This window comes from Epinephelus lanceolatus, chromosome 21 (genome assembly GCF_041903045.1).
Source record: "Epinephelus lanceolatus isolate andai-2023 chromosome 21, ASM4190304v1, whole genome shotgun sequence".
In the NCBI taxonomy this organism is placed as follows: Eukaryota; Metazoa; Chordata; class Actinopteri; order Perciformes; family Serranidae; genus Epinephelus; species Epinephelus lanceolatus.
The window spans coordinates 32,861,107-32,876,183 of NC_135754.1; positions in this window are offsets into that span (position 1 = coordinate 32,861,107).

Below are 15,077 nucleotides of genomic sequence, written 5' to 3' on the forward strand. Positions count from 1 at the left end.
CACCAACTGCCTGTATTCCTGTTCCCTAATCCCGTCCCACAGAGGACAGGAAGTCTCACAGAGCCTGTCCAGAACACCAAATACTGCCACCTCCCTGCTACACATCATCACCACCAGCTTTCCTAACCCCACAGCCAGTCTTCATCGCTCTGTCCTCTTCCATCATCCAGTTTCCATTGCTCAACTCGCCGCAGGTCTGCACACACAAACAGTCGCAGACAGGAAAGCTACCCTTACAGCGATTACATTTAAGCTAGCCTCCGTCTGAGGGGGAAGTCTCAGCATCCACAAGTGTCGGCCGCCTTGGCTGTAAACCAATTCCTGCCAGGCTATCACCTTTCAGCCCCCGAGTCCCTGAGTTATTACAGCGCGGCTGTTTGCTGCAGCGCGAGCCCAGCGTGGTCTGGTCTGGTGCGGCCCGGCGCTGAGCTCTGCAGTCAGCCACCTCACCCCTCGGCCTCCCCCCCACCCTCATCTCCAACCAAACAGTGTGCTGAAGGCTTCCGCCGCAGGTGTCTGAGACTTTCTTCTCCTCCTCCTGTCAATCCCTCTCGTCTTTGACGAGAGCTTTAACTCCCTGTCGTCTCACCGCCGCGCTCCCTCCCACGCTCCTTCTCTCACTCTGCCTGTCTCTCTGGGTCAGTCGGCTCTCACACAGGCAGCCCACATTGTTCTCATTTAAGTTCAGGCCTCGCTATCTTGCTGCAGACCCCTGAGCTCACATGCTGTCCGTCTCTCTGTCACACACACACACCTTTCCTCATCAATCCTGCTGTTGGTTTTACAAGTCTGAGCAGCTGGTTGGGCCACTAAATCTCCGGGGATTTGGGATAGTTAAAAAGATAAAGCTTGAGGAAGGTGACAGAGGGAAAGTTCAAGGCTCAACACCAAAGGCATGCTACAGAGGTTGGTTCTGGGGTGTTGGGTGGAGGCTTGAAGGAAAGTGAGACTTGTTCCCACCTCTTGTGCCCTTAGTGACCCCCTCCTGCTCTTTAACACTCAGCCAGCAGGTTTTGAAAACACGCCAAGTTTACATGTGTAAAGGTGTCCGTCCAAAGTCAAATAGCTTTATAGCATATTAATTCTAATTCTCAGCTGTTTAAAACCATGTTTGCACAAAAAAATAATTTCAGTGAGATCTCCATATTTGAACAGCAGAGGTGCTGTTGCCAAAAAACGCAGCCTGGTACAACTTTTCTCTCAACATCATCTGGTAACACATGCCAATGGCTGTTTAAAGAAGCAAGTACACATATCTGTTAGATTACTTTATGACATGAAATTGCGTTCAGTGTTTTCCTCGCGACCGTGTCTATGGAAGATATGGAAGATAAAGCAATTGTTGCTAGGGTTGAGCTGAATACTCGGATGAAACACGTATCTGGTACAGATAATGTACGTGTTACAAGTACAAGTATCATGTGTTGTGTTGTGTTGTTTGGACAGCTGTGTTTAATCTGTTCCTCTTGTGATTAAAAAACTATCTGAAGCTCAATTCTGAGGCTGTTCTGTAAATACTTTTCTCGTAGGTAAGAAATATCGCAACTTCTGATCAATCCATATAAATTTCAGGCTAAAAATAACAACTTCTGATTAGGCCCAACCCACGTTCGATTTAAACTCCACCCACTTCTGGCACAAACTCCGCCCATTTCGAGTACAGATACAGTAATTTAGTTGGCTGAACACATACAGACACACATTATTGCTATGTAGTTACCTAGAGTTGGAAATTTTCAGAGGAACAGTCCCATAGGAAGCGTCTGATAAGCCTTTAGACTCATGGGTCTGTGACTTTAACTGGATCGTATGTCAGTGTTTCAAGAACACAGCGTTCATAGCAGTGCTGACGGACGGACAAAAATTCTGAATGTGAATTCTGCATCTAGTTAAAAATTATGTACAATTAGTCTATGGTTTACAGACACTTACAAAGAAACAGACACTTCATGAGCAATCTGTTCTCAGACAAGAGCAGAGAATACTGTCTGACTCCTCCCACGTTCTCCACGCTGAGTACGGGCTTTTACCCTTCAGCCTGATTTATGGTCCTGCGTTGACTCAACGACGTCGCTACGTTGTGAACCCTTCAAACTTCTCCGTCACTCCGTTTCATCGCGGTGCAATTCACCGCCAGAGCGGTAGGAGGCTGTGTTCCTTTCCTGAGTGGTTGTCGTCATCTCTAGTTGATTCTTTGTTTAGCTTCCGGCTTTTCCGGTCACAGAGAAATGAACGCGGAGCATGGACAGACGGCTCCGGCCGTATCCGTATTGAACGTTGAGCATAATGGCATATATATAATGAGCCTTAATACTGCAACATCTACATCGCAACAGAAGATGTTTAAAGATGGCGGGGATGGCGCAATCTGGAAATACGGAACCGGAAATGCGTTGCTACCAAGCAAACCAATCACAGCCCTGCTGGTCTGCGCTGGGTCTGCGTCGCCTCGACGTGTAGTTACATTTTTGGGGAGGTGCATGTCAGGCTACACCGGGGGCTACGGCGAGCCTTCTGCGTAGCCCCGTACCCTACGACGTAGCGACGTCGTTGATTCAACGCAGGACCATAAATCAGGCTTTAGGCAGACGATACAGGATGCCCAAATTTAGACTGAATCGTTTTAAAAATTGAAAATTAAATTAGATTAAATTAAAATATTAAAAATGTTTTAATGGTGTAGCTTTTCATTTCTTCTGGACTATTGTAAGGCAGCAATACTTGTGCAGCTCCTCAGTCACAGACGAATTTCCCTACAGGGACAATAAAGCACTTAGTATTGTATGGCATCGTATCGCATCGTATCGTATTGTATCGCATCGTATCATATTGTATCGCATCGTATCGCATCGTATCGCATCGTATCGTATCATATCGTATCGTATCATATCATATCCAGACTGGATTGTCTGATGGCAGGGAGTGTATATTTAGAGAAATGGGAGTTTGGAGCAATAAGGGTTTGTTTTTTGGGTAAAAGGGCTGTTGGGGGAATGGGGCGTTCGGTCCAATGGGGCATTTTTCGGACTAGCGGGGCTTTGGATTTTGGGGAAGTGGAACAATGGGCAGTCCCCCTGTTCTCAGGTCGGTAAACCCCTAACCTGTTCCCTCTTGCTTTCTGTCAGCACCTATACCGTGCTTCAATACAGCAAAGGCCATCCTTTTCTCATTTAACATTTCTGCTGTTAAAAAATTAAACAAGCATTTAAAAAAGTGGTTGTGGTTAGGTTTGTCATAGACTGGCTCACAGGAGGCCTGTCATTGGCTGCCTTTCTCAGACTTTTCAAAATCCTTGTTGCTACGTGAAACTAGTCTCATGTAGCCACACTTTGTTTTAGCACTGTGCGTGAAACCTCAGAGCTGGCAACCTGCACGCTAAATCATCTTTTAATGTTTTATGTGGCATTTCCTTTTGCCATTTAAATGCCAGCACTCATCTCTCCAACAAAACAAGTTTCCTCCAGACCTCACTTTGCAAGAGCACTGTCCCTGCATCCTGGGCTGAGTGCCGCCCAAGATTATGTGATTTAAAGAAATACAAACAATCCAAAGTGTTCCTGCCTTGGTACAGCATGAGATAGCTCCTGTCATGGCTTATAGATGCTTCTGCAGTAACCATTAAAGGGAAATTTCGGTTTATTTCAAACTGTGACTAGTGACTAGTGACATAAAAATAATAGTTAGCATGTTAGCCGTTAGCCTAGATACAGCCGGGGCGCATAGTTGTTGCTGCTTGTTCAGGCACGCTATGAGATCGCTGCTTGTTCTCACGATATTTTGGCCGCGCTTTGGAAAGCAGAGCTAGAGGGATAAACAAACATGGCAGCACACCGGTAAGGTAAGACAACACGTTTACATGTCGTTTTCTATATGTTCTCTGACATTTATCCTAACGATATGAGGCGGTCTTTGTGGAAAAAAAGCTTGTTTAGCGGACTAACTTTGCACTTGAAGGTTGCCCGTTCACTTATGTTTTAACAGGTCTGACGCTACTATGCGCCCCGGCTGTATCTAGGCTAACGGCTAACATGCTAACTATTATTTCTATGTCACTAGTCACTTGAAACAAATTTAGGACGATAGGAGACAGGTTGAAATAAACCGAAATTTCCCTTTAAAGCCACCCAAAAATAGCATTTTAAGTCTTGTGTACGATTTATCCTGGCTTCATATGAGTAGAGGAAAACTCTGCTTGTCGCTTGGCTAATTTATACAATGTAAAATGCCATAGGCTTGTGCTAATAACGTTAGCATGTTGTATTTGTGGGGAAAATGTGTCCAGATAAAGACAAGTGTTTGTCTGTGAATGCTGCGAGTTATAGTGAAGCTGATTTGTGTACTTGTGTTTGAGATTGTCTCTATTAAGCCATGTTTAATGTGTGTTTAATGTGTGTTTTGAATCAACTAAACTTTGCTGCACTTCACAGAAACCTCCACCGCTGACTAGTGTTCCTAGTCCTGCAAAATGTCAATGTGGGTTTGCAAAATTGTTCAATACATATAATACAATACTTTAATCTGCGTTTGTATTAGGACGTACCCTCAGCTTGACAGCAAAGGTCTTTTTTTCACAGAGGTCTGTAGGTCACACCATACTGCAGTATGAAAGCTTTACAGACAGGTCAATAAAACACTTACAAATGTCAAATTATTTTATGTGTGTGCAGTTTCAACGCCAGTTTCTGATTTTATTATTTTCTAAACACCAGCTGTGGCACCGCAAACGGCCATAAAGTCACTTAAGCTCTGTGTAATTTCCCTCTGACACAATCCACAGAAAGTGAGAAAGTGAGAAGCCGTCCAGCACGGTAGCACCACCTCTCCCTCAGCTGTCCTGCTGAGTGGGAGGCCATGTTGTTTGTGTTGTGCGACTACCACCAGCCGTAATAAAGCCCCGAATATCACAGCCACTAGTTGAATATTTACCTTAGACTAATCTGAGCATGGTTTATATCATCCGAGCTCTGAGAGGGGATGGATGTCTGCAGAGGAGGAAGAGGAGGAGGAGCAGGAGGGGGGGACCTTGTCTTGACCCTTTGTGAAAACCGGTAGACACTTTTGAGGAAACCTGATCAGCAACGAAAACAAGAATGAAGTCAGATCTTTATTTAAGGTAGTCAGCAGGAGCACAGATCTGTGATATCCAGAGGAGAGGAGACAAGAGAGGGGGGCGAAGTGAAGGGGGGTGTGGGAGAGTGGAGTGTACCCCCCCCCCACACACACACACACCCCCACCACCACCACCCCTCCTCCATCCTTCTCTCCTCTGAGTTGTTTTCTGAATTCCTGCCAGGAAAGTTTAATGGCTGTGGAATTTGGACAGGAAAAAAGCGGCGCTGGAAGTTTCAGAGGAAGTGGGGATTTGTGCCTCACGAAGGCAGCACCTCTGTTTGTGTTCAGACAGACAGACAGAGAGAATGAAAGACAGAGGAAGAGCGTCAGAGAGCTTTTCCAATGAACAGCCAAGGTCTCCCGGGAGGGGAGGCAGACCTCAGACAGGCCGTGATCATTTAACCTCACATACATGACCACGCATAGAACAATACAGAGACACACTGCCAGACACACACACACACACACACACAGATATTTTCACGAACCAAGATGCTGAACACATGCACATGTAGAAAATATTCAGATGCACAGACGGTCTGCACACACACACGCCACTACGACCGCAAACATACACATTACACATGGGCGCATACGCCATCACACACCATTTACATCTTCTCCTGAGTTGAAACGAGATCTGCAGTTCAACACACACTCACGTCTAACCTCAGCCCAGCTGTTTCTCACTGCCACTTCAGACAGTAGTGCACAGATGCTGCAGCCGCACATACGTTCAGTTTCAGCATATTTAGATTCACTGAGGAACAACAGCAAGAGTTAACAGTGATGTTTAAATCTGTTTTTAGGGGGGTGATTGAATTAGAAGTTTAAAGCGTCAGAGCTCCTCAATGTAGTGGAGGTAAATGGCATATTTGTGATGATCACAGCACTAGAAATTACTTAAAGTTAAAATTGAAGTCTGTCCAGAAACGCTGTGCTGTCTCCTTACAACCTGCTCTCACTCCCAACTCGTCAGATACTGACTTTTGGTCAATGGTCCTCAGCGTCAGATACCAACGCACTTTAGAGGCGATATGAGATGCACCAAGCGGCGGCACTTTTTAAAGCTTTGATCAACTGCCGTAGTATAAAGAGCATCAAAGTCCACATATGGCAGACGGAAGGGGAGGTGGATTGGTCAAACAAACTGTGGACATTTGCATTTAAAACCAAAAGTCATTTGAGTTTTTTTTTAATAACCGTGCGCTTGTTGCCTAAACTTTAGGAAGTAAACCTGAAAACAAAGTTTTTTACGTATGCTCTAAGTTTATTTTGAACGAAACTGTTTACATTTAGCCGAAAATGAACATTTCCTATAAAAACAGAAGTTTATTTTGAAAAGACACAATGCATGTAATGAGTCTTAAAATGTGTTTGTCTTGTTGTGTTATTGGGAGCCAGAATAGAAGGAGTCATGGCTCAAAACCAGCCGCCACTGCCCGTCAACAAAAACAAAAACAACTATGGTTAAATGTGATAAGACGAAAGGACTGGATGGAGGCCATCATCAAAAATGCTCACATGTGCAGCGCACACTTCATATCAGGTTAGGGAAAAAGTATTTCCTGTTGTAGGGATGAATAACGTTATGTGTATTAAGGGTTATCATGTCCACCTCATCAGAAACTGGGGAGGGATTAAGATGAATATTGGATTTCTCTGGAGCGCTAACTTTTTAGCACATTAGCTAACGTTAGCTTCCATAGCAAAAAGTGTGGTCCTCCTTTGTAAGATTGGCTTCCTGTGACATCATCCATCCACTGAGTGAGAGCATACGGGTCGGCCAGTCTGGGCCCGTTGGTCAGTGTTTACTTATTCAAGTAACACTGGCGGTCCCGGAGAGTGAGTGACCTGACATGGTGCGTTGGTAAATTCAGTCTGACACTCTACACTAAAATGAGAGCCCTGTTGGTCGAAGAAATGGAGCGTTATATTTATGAATTAATGAATGGTTAAGTTAATCACACATTCACTCCACTTGGCATTCTGCTGCTCCAAGAGTGCGGTGCTCTGGATAACCGAACAGTGCATTCAGACAGCGCCCTGAATTTACAAACAGTCCGGTTTGTGCCAGAGTGCGCATTGGCTCTTGTAGTATTTGTGAACAGACCTTATACAGAGAGACTTATATCATCTTCCTCCGTTGTCTAAAACAAGCCAACAGTACTTGCTAGCTAACGCTAGCTAATGTCTGTAGAGAACTGTTTTTTTTTTGTTTTTTTTGTCTTCGAATTGTTAGCTAAGCCCCGCCCACCAAATAACATCATACTGCTTACTAACAGTAAAAGGGTCTGTATATTCTGGGGGATATTGTACCAATATATTGTACTGCAGTTCTGCAAATGGTTTGTCCAAGTGGTGTTACTGTACCCCAGCAGAACACGGCTCACAGGGGTATTCAACTTATGTTAAGTCTTCATTACGACTTATTCATCGGATAGCCCACATGAAGTCTGAGTAGTCATTTATGTAGACAGCAGTAGCTTTCATTTATTGTATATTCATATAGTACACTGTATAGCTTTCCTTTCTTATGATAAATAATGTAATATATGAGGAAATAAGTTTTCAAATTTGTACAATTTTTCTGGGGTGGGTTGGCTAATGGGACCCTGACCCCTTGGAAGATTTGGTCCCCTCCAATGTTGACCCCATGGTTACAGCCTTGCACTGGAGAGGTACCTAGAGCGTCATGTAAAGAAAAGTTTCTTTGCAATCCAGGGAATATCAGTCAAACTGGTGTTGGTCAATTCATCTAAAGAATGGCTTTTATCTGTCTATTTTTTATTAGATTAACTCTTCACATACATTAAGACATTTATATAATCTGCATATGGAATAAATATATGAATATAAATGTGGGGTCTTTTCTGTCTGAATGCCCTCCAGGTTTAACTCTAACTCTGTGTAATCCAGCGTTCTGCCTTCCCACAGCTTCTCAGACTCATGTCACCACTTAATGGCTGCACATCTGCCTGGCTCCCCATCCTTCACCCCACACCTCTCCGAGCAGAGCCCAGAGACAGATGGGTAGACATGGGGACAGACGGGCCAGGCGCCCCCAGCCAGCCAGCCAGCCAACCAGTCCGTCATCCAGTCCTGGTAAGAAGGCCGTGGTGCTGGAGACCACTGTATCCATTACACACACAAACACACACACACATAAAGGCATTAGCTACCAGGGGATTCCTCAACACTCACATGGATGCACAGATGCACACACAAACACATACTCACATGTGTGTGCAGTACACAGACATGAAGCAGCGTCAGAATTAATGGGGACACATCCACCTCTCATCACTCTGATGTTTTCATGAAGCCAACAGGCAGCGTTTATAAAGAGCTTTTATCAGAGGATACACTGCAGCATATGTCAGCCATGAAGGTGGTTTAATGACTGCAGTGTTTTCATCCAATAAAAATCAGTGTTTAAAGGGGCGCTCTGTCATTTAACACCTGAAGTTCAGTGAACTTATCACGGCAGAGTCCCACTGAGCCTGAGAAAAAGCTGGTGTGTCTACTGTGTCTCGGGAACTTTATAAAGTCTGAGAAAATGAAAAGTCATTACAGTCCCAAACTGAGGTCTGGAATTTGAACAATCTTGGAGTCGGCTATTGTCTGGCGACGCCAAGCCTCTGAGAGCGAGGGCCAGTATTTGGGGCTGATCCGGTGTAGCCAGCGGATAGCCAGGCCAAGACTTCCTCTTCCTTCTGACGGTGAATGCTGAATGCAGAGACATTTTTAAAAGGCTAATATAAACCCAGCTCATCATCAAACAGTGGGTTCTCAGATTGCATTTTGGCCAATGAGTTCCTCCTCTCCACACAGATGTTTTACCTGTGGTTCAAACATGATTGGTCAGTACTACTGGGACTACGAACGGAGAACCAGAACAATTCTGATACCAAAATCTGTCCCATTACCGACAGAGTCTCCTTAGATATGCAGGGTGACTGTGTTTCTTGAATGCATTGTAATAAGCCACTGTCTGTCTGTCTGTCTGTCTGTCTGTCCGTCCCTCCGTCCGTCTACCTATCCATCCATCCGTCCGTCCGTTTGTCTACCTATCCATTCGTCCGTCCGTTTGTCTATCTATCTATCTATCTATCTATCTATTTATCTATCTGTCTGTCTATCTATCTATCTATCTATCTATCTATCTATCTATCACTGTCCGTCCATCTGTCCGTCCGTCCGTCCGTCCATCCATCCATCCATCCATCCATCCGTCTATCTCTCTATCTTTCTATCCATACGTCCGTGTGTCCTTCCATCCATTCATTCATCTACCTATCCATCCATCTGTCCTTTCGTCTTTCTATTTTAGTGTCCATCCATCCATCCATCCATCCATCTGTCCATCTCTCTATCTTTCTATTCATTCGTCTGTCCGTCCGTCCGTCTATCCATTCATTTATTCATCTACCTATCCATCTGCCTGTCTGTTCATCTTTCTATTTGTCCATCTATCTATCCATCCATCCATCCATCTATCTATCCATCCATCTATCCATCTATCTATCCATCCATCAATCTATTTATCTCTCTATCTTTCTATCCATACGTCCATCTGTCCTTCCATCCATTCATTCATCTACCTGTCCATCCATCTGTCCATTCATCTTTCTATTTGTCCATCTATCCATCCATCCATCCATCCATCCATCCATCCAGGGAAAGTCTAGGAAAAGACTGTTGATTGAGTTGCATTGTGGGAAATGTCTAGCATTTTTTTGGAGACTGGCCCATACCAGGGACTGAAAATCAAGATTTTTTTTTTACCTCAGCTGCAGTGATTCTGAAAAAAATATATATTATAAAAGTCTCCTAACTCTCTGTGGGTGCAGTACTAACTCACTGGACTCCCTTTAAAGTACTCTTCCAGTCATATTTCTGCAGCACTGTTTTACTGGGCACGTTTATTTATATAGCACCATTCAAACACAAAGTAAGTCAAAGAGCTTTACAGGGGCATGGGGGCATTAAGAAAACATTAAATTACAAATAAAGGGATAAAAACAAGGCTAATAAATAGTTACAGATTAGAAAAGAAATAAATTTATTAAAAACAACAAGCAAATACATCATTACAGATTAAGTAATGTATCTAGTATACTGGAAAGCAGCACTAACTCATATTTGTTTAAGCCCTGATTTAAATGAGGTAACAGTTTTAGCAGATCTCAGGTATTTAGGAAGCTTCTACCACTTTTTTTAGTGAGTATAATGTTGTTTTCAGAGAGGAAGACCAAAGCCAAATGATGTAAATGAAACCTGCTCTGCTGCACTGTATTTATTCTTTTGTACAGTAAAGTTTCACATCTGCTCCACCTGTTTGATCACACTCCCTCCTCCTACGTGAGAAACACACATTAAAGAGAATACTCAGTGGCAGTGGACTGGCAGAATAATGGATTTACACAAATACAGAATGGCATGTTGTCAAAAGGTGTAATAAAGTTGTTACGCCGCTATCCAACTGCTGCACACACTGCTGTTAGGTGCAGGGTGTTACGTTCAACACTTACAAAGACAAACACAACCGACAGAGGAAATGCCCGTCAACAAATGGCCCCAAAAGTGAAGTGACCGCTATATAGCGTAGCGCCTGTCACATCACCTGTGAAGACGTGGACGATGGCGGGCGTTAAAGCTGTTAGAGGAGAAAGCTCCCCTGCCGGGTCTGGAACATAACATTTGACACCGCAGCCTGACATGAGAAACAAACTTTTGGCACCAGCGTCTGTCCTAAACAAACTGGGAGCTCTGCTGGACACAAGTGGAGGCAAATCTTGATAAGTAACAGAAACAGTATACAAGTCAGGAGAAATTTGTCATGATTACAGATTATATTTGACACATGGTATTCCTAGATGTGGAAAGTATTTTCTGTTCTGCTGGTCCTGGGAGCAACTAAATAAAGCTGTTCTGAATTCCATATGCTGCTGGCAATTATGTTGTTTTCTACCCGCAAGTAATGCCTTTGTCGTCTAGGTATCTGTTTTGATTAGCCGTCCTGTCAGTGCGCAGGGATCAACAGATCAATCTCCAAACCTGCTGCCAAAAAGAAAATCTTTTGCGAGAATCTGGTATTGCTCATGGTGGATATCTTTGCAAGTAAGCAGACAATATTCATCCCCCAAAAATTCATGTGGTTTATATAAACCTCCACTTGAATTTTATGAGATTTAAAGAATATTTTTAAGAGAAAGTATTGGTTATTTATAGTTAGTGCCTATTACTTGTAATTACCAAATCCTTTCGTCTGAGTAGGGAAAATATTTATAATTGCAGTAAACTTGAGTTGGATCGACTGTTGCAGTTATACTGGAATAACTTTATCATCTTTGCTTGCGTGGCGCTTTTATGTTATATATTCACTGACAGTGGGGAAAGAATTACTCAGATCTTAAAAGTAAAAATAGCAGTGCTTCTGCCCACTTCATGGCTCTTGTTTTATTTTTCTACTTGTTGGCATTTGGTTGTGTTTTTATGCTCTGTAAGGTGACCTTAGGAGTTTTTAAAGGCACCTATCAAATAAAATATATTATTATTACTAGTATAAAAAATCCTCTATAATCAGAATTTAAAGCAAAATATAAAAGTATTAGCATCAAATATACTTAAAGTACCAAAGTAGGGGGATTTAATTTGCCGAATGGCCCATTTTGGAATCTTATATATTATTGGATTATAATTGTAGATGTTTTTATGTAAAGATGGAGCTAATATTACAACCCAATCACCAGAAAAAAAATTTGGCATTGTACATTTCTGCAAACTACGGATACATTGCATATGCACGTTATTGTGTAGCAGACACATTGAAACTTAGTCTGTCAGCAACGCTGTGGTTAACGTGTGGTTACGTTTAGGAAGAAAACCACTTGGTTATTTTCAGGAAAAGATGATGTTTTGGCTTAAAGTACCTGGTTTGGGGGGCAGAGTCCTGGCAGAAAATTCAGCAATGGCTCTGTAAAATACAACTGCTTTTCTTATCTAAGAAGCTGCTGGAAACACAGTGACTGGTTGCTGCAAAACACCCACGTTTGGTGCCTGAAAAGCTGCTGGAAAAACAGCAACAGGTCACTAAGAACACCCACGTTTGTTGCCTGAAATGCCGCTGGAAACACGGCAACAAAAAAGCTAAAAAGCTGCTAGAGAAGCAGTTATTGGTTGGTACATGTATAGCCACTGGAAAAACAGCAAGGGGTTGCTAAAAAAGCTGATGGAAAAACAGTGGCATTTGGCTATAACACACCCACATTTGGTGCCTGAAAAGCCGTTGGAAACACAGCAACAATTGGCTAAAAAAGGCGCTGGAGAAACAGCAATTCATCTTTAAAAAAGCCGCTGGGAACACAGCAATGGGTTGCTACAAAACACCCACATTTAGAGCCTAGAAAATCCACTGGAAAAACAGTGACGCATTGCTAGATAACACCCACATTTAGTGCCTAAAAAGCCACAAGAAAAACAGCAACGTGTTTCTAAGAAATCCATTGGAAACAGTGACACGTTGCCACATTGGGTGCCTGAAAAGCTGCTGGAAAAATGGCGGTGACTCACTATACCACAACCAGTTTTGTTGTTTGTCAGTCCCAAACAGTTGTCTCAAGTGTGGCAGGTGTCTGGAGTAAACGTCACGCCATTCACCATCCTTTCCACTAGGGGTAGGGGAAATTTCCGATTCTTAGATGCATCGCGATTCGGAAATGGACAAATCTGAATCGATTCACAAACATCCAAATTTCGATTATTTAAATCTGTTAATTAGAGTAATACAGAAGGTTCTAAATAATGCGGAACTAAGAAGCGCGGTACGTGTCATCTCCGGGACACTTTGGGATGTGCACCTGAAGCAGACACGCTGCCATGGAGGAAAACAAACATGGCTGACTGCTACCCACCTCGCCGTGAGAGCTGAACAGCTTCTTCTAATTTAAAAGCAGATGTGTGGAAATACTTCGGCTTCAACAACGTTGACGGCGGAAGCGAACTGGACAAGAGCCACGTTATATGTAAGCTGTGTTGTGCTAAAATAAAATACTTTGGCAACACAACAAACATGAGAAGCCATGTAACTCGATTCCACCTGACGGAGGAGTCAGGGAGACGGCAGGCTGTTGTTGCTGCGGCAACTAGTGGCGCTACCGACCAGAGAACAATCGAGGAAGCAGTTAGAAAGCTGCCACCCTCATCAGAAAAGGTGAAGCGAATTACGAAGGCCATCGCGGCATTTATTGCCAAGGATTTGCGTCCTTATTCTGTCGTGGAAAATCAGGGATTTCGAGGACTGCTACATACACTGGAGCCCAGATACACCATCCCATCCCGACGCTATTTCACCGACACTCTACCATCAAACCAAAACAGAAGTCATGGCCTCACTGTTGAAGGCAGGCAGGAACGCGGTTACATGTGATGCGTGGACGTCCGTCGCCACCAAATCATTTGTTACTCAAACTGCGCATTTTATCTTGTGATTTAAGATACCTGTTGTTACCTTACAACGAAGTTGTAACTTTCCAGTTTGCAAGCATTTCCATTTATATGTTTAATAAAATACAATGGAAATGAATTCAACTCTTTCTTATTACAAATGCACTGTTTTAATAATTGCAAGTGTTGAATGCTTATTCAGTGAGACAAAAAGAAATGTGTGTTGTGAAAAAGTGCATCAATATACATAAATTAAAGATGCATCAATAATCGTTTTATAATCGAATCGTAGCCCCTGAATCGTAATCGTAATCGAATCGTGAGATGCCCAAAGATTCCCACCCCTACTTTCCACCTCCTGATGACAAGGTCAGCACATATATAATGTCACTTTAGAAACACTGATATGGTACATATGAAAAGTGCAAATGTAACATATTTGTGGTTTACAGAAACGTACAATGGCAACATTTTCTTAAGGTGACTGGGCTGAATTTGAACTACTTTATATACTGCTGGGTGACTAAACCTATAATCATTTATTAGTTGATTCATATTTTGTAATAATAATCTAATTCTGCAAATTAACTGAAGCTGTTAGATAAATGTAGTGCAGTTAAAAGTATTTATGTAAATGTACTTAGTTACTTTGTCAGCAGACAAAAACATTCATATTTGTCTCTGCAGGTTTCAGGAGCCACTAAACTCCCTCATCACATGCATGTTAAAGAACATGTAACAAAGTCATAAATCTGCAGCCGTGGCATGTTTTCAAAAGTTTCTCATGAACTGTTTGACCATAAGAAGCTGATGTGTGTGCGTGTGTGTCACACATGTTTAAGGAGAATGAACATTACGAGGGTTTTCTTGAAGTCTGAATGTGAGGATGTTTTTTCCTTCACCCACTGACACCCAGATGACTTCTTGTTGGATCTCTTACACAGTGATATATCTGGACTCGCAGCCATACAAAGTTCTGACAGATCTCGTGAGTCTCTACCTGCAGTGGGGGTTCCCTGTCGGCCCACCTCAGGCCCAGGATCGTGGCAGCGGGGTGGAACAGCGGCTGGGCCTGTTTACTCAGCTGTGGGGCTCCCCAGGTCCAGGGGAAAGAGAGGATGTGTTCAGGGCCTCATTAATCATGGCTGCTTCGGAAGAGATAAACAGGCAAGGCCCAGCAGGGATGCTGCAGCTCCTGCCGCTGATGGGGGGAAGGGACAGAGGAGAGGAGAGGTGGACAGCGTGGAGGGAGAGGAGGAGGTGTGGTGGGGGTAGGTGGAAGGCCAGGAGGGGTGTGGATGTGGAGGGGGGTGAGGAGAGAAGACGGTGGACTCGCACACCAGGGGATACACCATAACACTTGCTCGTTGGTTCCACATCTGCATGGCTGCACAGGCTTGTAAATCTACATTCTTTGTCTGGCCGGATGCAAACAGAGCGCCCGATGCAAGTGCATGAACCCAAGGACATTTCTTCAGACAGTGCTGTGCGTTTTGAAAGTGACGCCAAGTTGTTCA